Source organism: Papaver somniferum, chromosome 1 (genome assembly GCF_003573695.1).
Source record: "Papaver somniferum cultivar HN1 chromosome 1, ASM357369v1, whole genome shotgun sequence".
NCBI classification, from domain to species: Eukaryota; Viridiplantae; Streptophyta; class Magnoliopsida; order Ranunculales; family Papaveraceae; genus Papaver; species Papaver somniferum.
Window position 1 is genome coordinate 21910581 of NC_039358.1, and position 9174 is coordinate 21919754.

The following is a 9174-nucleotide window of genomic DNA, read 5'->3' on the forward strand; positions in this document are numbered from 1 at the left end:
ATAATGATTTTTCGGTTTGTCATGTATGCCAAAGAGCTAAAAGTAATTTGATGTTCATTTAAACACCTAAGAATTTAATCATGATGCATACAGATAATTGTTTGAGTGATCAGTAAAGTCTTAGAAGTGTTTGAGAGAGTTCTACCAAAGCTAATCATATTTAAGAAATAAGTCTTTCGGCATCTGCTAAAATCTAATAGGTTGGTTGGTACAACGTTTCGTGAACCGTTAGGCTTGTTCACGAGTCAGGGTGCAACGGTTCGTGAACCGGGCTCGCCAACCCTTCAAGACTTCTGAACTCAGTTAACCATGGTTCGTGAACTAGGTTCGCCAACTGCTATCCTATAATACCAACTTTCAAAATTTAGTTGACAACGGTTCGTTAATTGTCTCCAAATGAACTCACGGTTTGCGAACTAGTTTTCCAACTTTCTTGTATTTCTGAAACTTAGATATCTATGGTTTGCAAACTGGTTCGCCAACCTACCCTGAGCATAAATATAAGATAGTTCAATATTTCTTTCTTATGATGTTTGAAACATTCTCACGTGATAAAATCATTTGCGTGAGAAATTTTCAATTGATCCACAAATTAATTCAAACAATAAATTTCTTAGAACCAATATTGTTTAAGGATTAATGTTGAACATCTTTGCTAAAGTCATATTTCGAGATTTTTAACAAGACAAGCTTGACTCAAAACTTCTTCTTTGTAAATATACTAGAAGTCATACGACATCGTCTCAACAGATAGAATGGTAAGATAATGAATAAAATAGAATGGTTCAGTGTTCATATACCTGAGATAGAAGTTCTTCAAATGTCTTCGTAGATCTTCAGGCTTAGAGCGTGGTGTCTGGTACTCAACTATTAAATTCTAACTTAATCTGAGACTTGATTTAGTAGACTAGAAATCAAGATATAGTTTTGATCATCTAACATTGATGTAACAATACATATGATAAAAAGTTAAAGATACCATATACATGGTAATCCAAAATGGTGTATATACCATATAGGTTTAGCATTTTACAAATATAATACACAAAGTTTAAAGTCTCGCACGACATTTAAAACACCGTCTATATACCATATGTGGATTGAAACTACGCCGAAGCAAAACATATCATTTACACGGTGTTTAAAACTCACCAAGGAAAACATGTATTTTATGCTGTGTTTAAACTCACCCTGGAGCTAGGAAAAGTTTTAAACACCGCCTATATTCTAGAAGGAGTTTTAAACACCGCCTATACTCTTCAATATGTTTCTAAAACCCGTATGTTACATATATGATTCTTTCTATTGTGATTATATTTGTTGTATGTTAAAATTGGTTATTATAATTATCATATATTCAGACAATTTTTTTTCCTGATAAAAGGGACTTTAATTAATTAGAGAGTGAAATACCTACATCAGGGAGAAGAGAGGCTCATCCATGATTATCCCTATCAAAAAACAAAAATGGGAATTAAGTGTTTGACCCTCCCCTCACTCTCCCTTATTCCAACGACTTTGGGCTTGAAGTTCGTTTATAAATTCTTTAACCCACTTTATTGAAATGACCCTTAAAAGAGAAGGAGGGTCATATGAACAAGATGTTTGATGATATCATCAAATAGAAAATTTTAATGACAGGAATACCCTTATGTGTAAAAAGATAATAAAATTATATATAAACTCTATCTTTTAGGGGTATATATAATATATCTCACAAATCATATGGAAGAATTCGAAAAAATTTATATATTTGGAAAGCTTTTTAATGACCTACATAACGAGCATAAATACAACTACCAAATTTTATTTTTCTAGAACTTTGTATTCTATAAATGATTTTCTTTATTTTCTTCGTATTTCTTGGTATGTAGTTATTATGCACGGGATTTTTTATTGTGCAGCTATTATCCATAGTTATTTTAAGAATGCATCTTTTATCCAAAATTTTATTTAAAGTGCAGCTATTTTCATATTGTATTTTTACAGTATAGCTATTGTCCACATTTTTAATTAGCCTTCCATAATTGTTTATATACTATAGTATGTACATCATTATTAATTAGTCTTCCATAATTGTTTATATACTAGCATGTACTTTATTACAGGAGTTAAAAAACTCTTTTGTGATTCCACAATTTGTAGATATATGCAAAAAATATCCCCAACCATGCAAATCAAGTAATGAGTATAGTAAACCGTTTTTTAAAGATGAACAACCACATTAATATGACGTTGTGCACAATTAGAACCCGTGCATGAAATATCCATAACCATATATAAGGTTATTTTGATTTTTCCATATTTAGGATTGTCTCCAGGTTGTGGAAATAATTTACATAATTATTTCTATGACTCCAAGGCTAAGAGAATAAGACCCATATTTTTTAGGTCATATGAATAAGTAACTCAAAGTAAAATTATTCTACGCTTGATCCAGCTTCCTTAGCCACCTTATCAACTAAGTTCAAAAGATTCCTATTTCTAAATTTAAAGTAACCAAGCTGAAGAGAACAAAATAATTAAAACTTGACACTTCTTTACATTAACTTGAGATCTCTAAGGGTGAGAGAAAGAATGGATTGTAACTTCATTAACTAGATTTACCAAATTCTTACAGTCATCGATGATGCTGCAATTAGCAATCTTCAACTCGTTCACCCTACCTAGAGTCTCAATTAAAACCTTAGCTTCAGCATCTAAAAGGTTAACATCCCAACTTGTTCCTATTGTGGAAAGCTTTCATTGACCTGTTTTGTCATTAAAAGCAATAATAAATCCCATTTTAAAGTCATATTCCAAGAATGATGCATCAAAACCATTTAGCCAGTTAAAGTTCATGCTTTCATTAATAACGGACATGTTCTTAGCAGGATTTATAGTAACCTGGTGACTTATGCTACCAGTAAATATATTTTTAAATTCCAGAAAGATAGAGTAAATCAATTTACTTTTACTACTTATCATTGTCGATGCTCTATAAGACCAATACCAACAATGTCTATATCATTCAAATCACTGTGAATGCTCTATAAGGCCAATATCAATATTGCGTATATCATTGAGGAATGCGGATGCTTTAACTTACTGGGCCAGTACCAATATTGCTTTTACTTACTGGACCAATATCAATATCGCCTTTGTCACGTGAAAGTCCCAATTCTGTCGCTGGCCCACCATCCCTCGGGTAAGGGGTTTATAACATTACATTTCTGTTCTCATTCTATACGGTGAAAACTACGGTGAGACCCAGTTTTCCAAATTTCTATGAATTTTTGGGTTTGGAAGCAAGGGTGGATAGACAAATAATTTACAAGCACTTCCTATGAACAATAGATGGTCCAGTTTCATCATAGTCGGCTTTGGTAACATGTTGGTTTTGAGGGAAGACTACTTTGGCAAGTATGGCACCTCCCATCCACGCTGAATTCTTCGCCATGTTCTCAGGCATGTACTCCGGAGCCTGTTCATTATTGACAACGCAAATTCCACAAATGAAATTATTACTAGAGAAAGAAATAGATGGGGAGACAAAATTAATCCATTAAACAAAATTGTGGGGTTTTGTAATTTATACCAACTATTTATAAAATAACACAAAAAACGTACTGCATTCGAAGGTTGGGAAGCTAAGAATCTTAAAATATTAACAGATTAGATTTGACGACAACGATACCTTAACAAGAGTAGGTCGAATAGCTGAAGAGCAGAGATTAGCTTCTTTCTGGAACCTCTCTTCAAAGCCTAGACAATAGAGCAGCACACAAAAACATCAGTCCACAAGGCTGAGCTATTCTAATTTACTCAAACCCCCTATAAGAGTACATACTGATAAAGCACCTATGATGTTTTAACACACTCCTATGTGCAAAGCACACCGAAACTCCTCAAGTATATATTGCGCCCGATATATGTTAATAAAATCAATAAAGCCGTCTGTAGGACCAACCGATGATGTTAATAATTTCAACAGAAACTGATCAAAGAATCTACACTGCATGAATTTTTCCATGAAATTTTACGAACATGAAAAACCCATTCAACGGAGGCCAATACCTGAAGCAATCAACGTGTTGTGTGTATGCAATCAGGTGAAGTTAAAGAAGTACATACCAATCATAGACGTAGTTTGGGAAACTACGGTGAGACCCAGTTCTCCACCCACACACCCAAAAATTCAGGCGCGCACCCATTTTTTCGTTAAAATTCCTCGGAGACCCATATTTTTCAAAAATCATTTCCTTTCATTTTAGGCCGAAGTACCTCTTTTCACGGAAATAATCTCTGTGATTTGAGAGAGCAGGAACTCTGTGATTCAAGCTATTGTTTTCCATCGTATCACTGGTGTCAAAGATAAGGTGATCTCTCTCCCTTTCTCACGCATACTGCTCCTGAAATTTTGGTCTTTTTATTTGGGTTTTGAGTCGCCTAGATTATACGTTAAATTACTAAACCTAGTTTAGTCTTATCAATCTTTTTAGCTAATTTCATTTTAGTTTGTGGGTTTCTTAACAGTACACCGTGTTTGGTTTTTGGTGTAATTTGGGAAATCATTTTTCATTTTGTGGATTATTAATTCTGGTCTGAGTATCTGGTGTAGAGTGTTGTTTTGGAGCATTTTTCTTAGGTCGGGAAGGACTTGGATCTTTCTTTTTATGATGATAGAAGACTAAAGATTTCATATCATACTTTGATTTGTAATTTTTATATGTTTTGTAATTCAGGATCTTCTTGTCTTCTATTAGATCTGAGATTAGCATTAGTTGTTTGTTGACATCAAATTTAGATATTGCATATACAACGATCTATAATTTGGAAATTTTGGAAATTTAGAATTTGTTGTTGTTTGTTGTAGTTCTGATCACTAGGTTGTGGTATGACATGATTGGTTTATCTGTGCAATGTGGGGTATTCCAGATATTCGTGAAGCTTCTTGTATGTACACGGGGATGTCGTCCTTAAGGGAGTATGCGATTGTACATGATCTTCAAGGGAATTTAGGTAGGTTGTGATGCTGGATAGTCAATGCAGTTTTCATGAACGTGTAGTCGTGTATGTTGTTAAGTTGTTGGAATATCATAATAGAACTAAAATAAATCAAGAAAAACATGTAATGAACAAAATAGTGTTAATAAGTGATACACGTTGATTACTGCTGCGTTTTCTTTTTTTTCATTTACTAGACTCTCAGAGAAAACATAGAATCATAACGTGTTTGTTTTTTCTTGTCAATGTGGGTTACAATGGAAACTTTGGATTGAGATTAAGGTAAAAACATTTAGCATTGCTATTTTTAGACACATGTCGTTGTGATACGACTTTGCATCATCCCTAGTCTCCAGCTCGGCCTTGCGGTTTGAGCAACCACCAGACCTATTTTTGAAGAATTCTGAAGATGGCGAAGCTCATATGATCTATATAATCATCACAATCTTAAATAATATTCAAGTTCATATTGTGACTTTGGTCTGGAAATTTCATAGTAGTGGGGCGAAATATTAAAGTAGTGGATTCGGTAGATTGAAAAATGGATGCATAACATATTATCCGGCATCTTTGTTATTTTGTGTGAAATTGAAAATTGATGCATAATGCATCATGCAGTCGAGAAAATGGATGCATAACCTGATATGCATCCAAAATACGGCTGCATAATGCATTATGCATCGAGAAAATTGTTGCATAATTTTTTATGCATCGAGAAAATGGATGCATAAGCTGATATGCATCCTTAAATATGGCTGCATAACGCATTATGCATCAATTTTTTTGTACGCACTAAAATCAACCAAAACAATGGCTACATAACTTGTTATGCAGTCGAAAAAATGGGTGCATAATTTGTTATGCGTCTGCATAATGTGTTATGCATCTTTTTTGGAGTCTGCATAACGAATATGTAGTCAGTTTCGAAATTTCTCCCTAAAATGATGATCACCTCCGATTTTTTCGTGAAAAACAAAAATTTGAATTGTTGTTTGTACTCGTTGTGTAGCTCTCTTAAAAAGATTTCCAATGATATAATATTTGTAAAATTCCAAGGCGCGGATTTTTAGATATGTTATATCCAAGTTGCGTTGCCAATTATACCCCTGAAAAATTAGACTGCATAACGAGTTATGCCTGAAAAAATAGTATGCATAACGAGTTATGTATTGATTCCTAATAGTTTCGGATAATTTTGGGTGTCACGGTATCTAAAATTAATTATGGGCCTGACAATAAAAATAATATTATTTTTGGGCTTGCGCCTAAGTTTCCCTTCTATATATCTCCTTCTTCTCCGTTTTCACAGGCCATTTTTTTCTTCTTCTTTTTTCTTTCCTATTTTATTGGTATAGCATCTTTAGCTTTTTTACACTCATTCTCGCATGATTACAAGAAATAAAATTCCAGTTAAGAAAGAAAAATCTCAATTTTTCCGCTAACTATAGTTCTCGTTTTTATTTTTGTACAAAATCCTTATTAAATCATCTTTATAAAAAATACAAGGTGCTTGCAGTGATGGTAAAATATAGGTGGCACCATTATGAGCAATTGATAGCAAATTAGGTCAAAATTATAAAGATAGACCGGCTCATTGAAAGCCTTAGGGCCGGCCTGGTCGGTCAAAGCAGCATGCCTGTGTCACCATAATGTCCGTGTCTCAGTCCTGAGAGTTTTGGTATTTTCCTGGTGCACGTTTGAGAAATATCTTGCATTTTCAGAAGAGTTTGATCTTGACTGAAACTCTCCATTTTGCTCGAATGAGCGAGTAGAACTTCGCTCATGTGACCGGTGTTTTGAGAATATTAAAATGATAATATTTCAATATTTGACGTGAGCAGCCTAGTCGGTAAAGTGACCATTTGGCTTTTTGGCTTTTTCGTTTTTTTTTTTTTTTTTTTTTTTGCTGAATCACATTTGTTTTTATTAATTGAATAACAAAAGTTATACAAAATATTGCAACACTAAAATGAGGTTACACAGAGACTGATAATCAAAGAAATGAATCAGAACTTAAAAGTAGCAAATTGAGCAAAATCTGTAATATGGTGTGTCTCGCATTTCAATTCTCTTCAAGATTTGAGGTCTTCCAGAGTGAAAAATTCTTTCTCCTGCAGATTAAGTGGCACCTTCTTTGCTAGTGAATCAACAGAGAAGTTGATTTCCCTGTAACAGTGCTGAAATATTATATCTTCAAATTGCTTGATAACATTCTGTCATTTTATTCTGACATAAAAAAACACTTTGTTACAGTAAGATAGACTAATAACAGATTTAGAGTCTAATCTTATAATGACTTTTTTAAGTTGCAGATAGACAACCCATTCAAGTGCACAAAGAACAACATAAATCTCTGCAATGAAATTAGTTGTTATTCCCACTCCACCTGATAATGTACCAATTACCTGACAATTACTATCTCTAGCTATAACTCCAACTCCTACATTTCCAGGATTGCTAAATGAAGCACCATCACAGCTGAAGAGTGTGTAATCTTCTTTAGGAGGATACCAAAAACACTCTTTAATGCGAGTAAATTTAATATACCTGGTACCAGTTTGAAGAAGGATATAATTTGGGAATCATAATTTTGTCCCCATCTATTACCTTTCATTCTACCACCTCCTTCATGCACCACTTGATAGATTTTGCTCTTAAATCTGTTAATGTTAGGCCTGCCTTCCTCAAATAATATTGTATTCCTTTGGAACCATAATTCTCTCATTGTTGCAGATGCTGCTGTAATCCAAATTTCCTTTATCAAGGGACTCTGATTTCTTGCAGCTTTACAAATATCATTGAAGGATAATGGTCTGGGAAAAGTAAAAACAACACAAAGCCAGTCCCAAATTTGCACACTGAAGTTGCACTTCCATAATGTATGCTCCATGCTATCCTGTTCTGCAATACATACACAACATCTAGATGGAATTTCATACCCCTGCTTCCTCATAGTTTCATCATCAGTATATATACCTTGCATAAGTTTCCAAACATTGCAGGCAATATTAGAATGTAAAAAATCTTTCCATATAACAAATGGCCATGCAAGTTTATGTTCTTTCAATTTTATTCTTTATACTGCCATTGCTGTGGTGAATTGACCATTTGTGTTTCCACACCATACCATTGTATCAGTACCTTCCCCTATATCTGGCATTCTTTCCATACTTAGCACAGATTGCAGCTCTATAGGAATGTTCCAGATATTACCATTTAGAAGTTCTGCAACTTTCATCTGTAAGTTATTTTTCACAAAGTTTGTATAATCCAGATCATTTATAAGAGGATGTGTACCAAAACATGTATCAAACCAGACTGAGATATTTGTGCCATCACCCAAACACCACCTTATGTCTTCTTTTAAAGAACTCCAAGCCCATTTTAATCCTGATCCAACAGAAGATTGTCTCCAATTTTCAAACCATAGTCCTTGTTTATTGTTAAACTTAGCTGCAAAGAATAAATCCCATTTATCCTTGGAATTTACTATCTTCCACATCATCTTCATCAAAAGTGCCTTGTTAACAATTTCTAATCTTTCGATTCCAAGACCACCCTCATTGTAAGGAGTACATACTCTTTTCCATGACAAAGTATTATATTTTCTAGATTCACTGTCCCCAGACCATATGAAATTTCTTATTAATCTCTCACAAATTTTTATAACAGAAGCATGCCACTTATAAATAGCCATATTGTATAAAGGAACACTACATAAATCTGATTTAACAAGCACAAGTCTATATGCAAAAGATAACAACTTCCCTTTCCATGTAGCTAGTTTTTTCTGAATTAATTCAACCACTGGCCAGACCATTGCAGAAGTTACTCTTCCAGGAGCTAATAATACTCCTAAGTATTTTTCAGGGAATTTAGATGATTCCATATGGATTATTTCACAAATATGATGCTTCCTGGTTGAGGTAACACCATTTATAAAACATTTACTTTTGTCTTTATTTATCAGTTGACCTGAACTGGCTTGGTACTTGTCTAGCAAAGAGAATAAAACTTTTCTTGGAACCATTACAAAAGATGAAAACATCATCTGTAAAAAATAAGTGAGTTGGATGAGTTACATTCTTAATTACCATAGGAAGTATTTTACCCTGATTCACCAAGTGAGATATATTCCTGCTTAACACATCCTCCATCAACACAAAAAGGATTGGTGACAAGGGATCA

At 33.7% G+C, this 9174-nt stretch overlaps 1 long non-coding RNA gene across 1 annotated transcript; it reads left to right on the forward strand.

The window, feature by feature from the left end:
• The first annotated feature begins 4096 nt into the window (after nt 1–4096).
• LOC113326568 lies at nt 4097–5175 on the forward strand. The gene is made up of 2 exons (XR_003348401.1): nt 4097–4358; nt 4856–5175. It is a non-coding gene; the product is annotated as an uncharacterized LOC113326568 (long non-coding RNA).
• The last annotated feature ends 3999 nt before the right edge of the window (nt 5176–9174 follow it).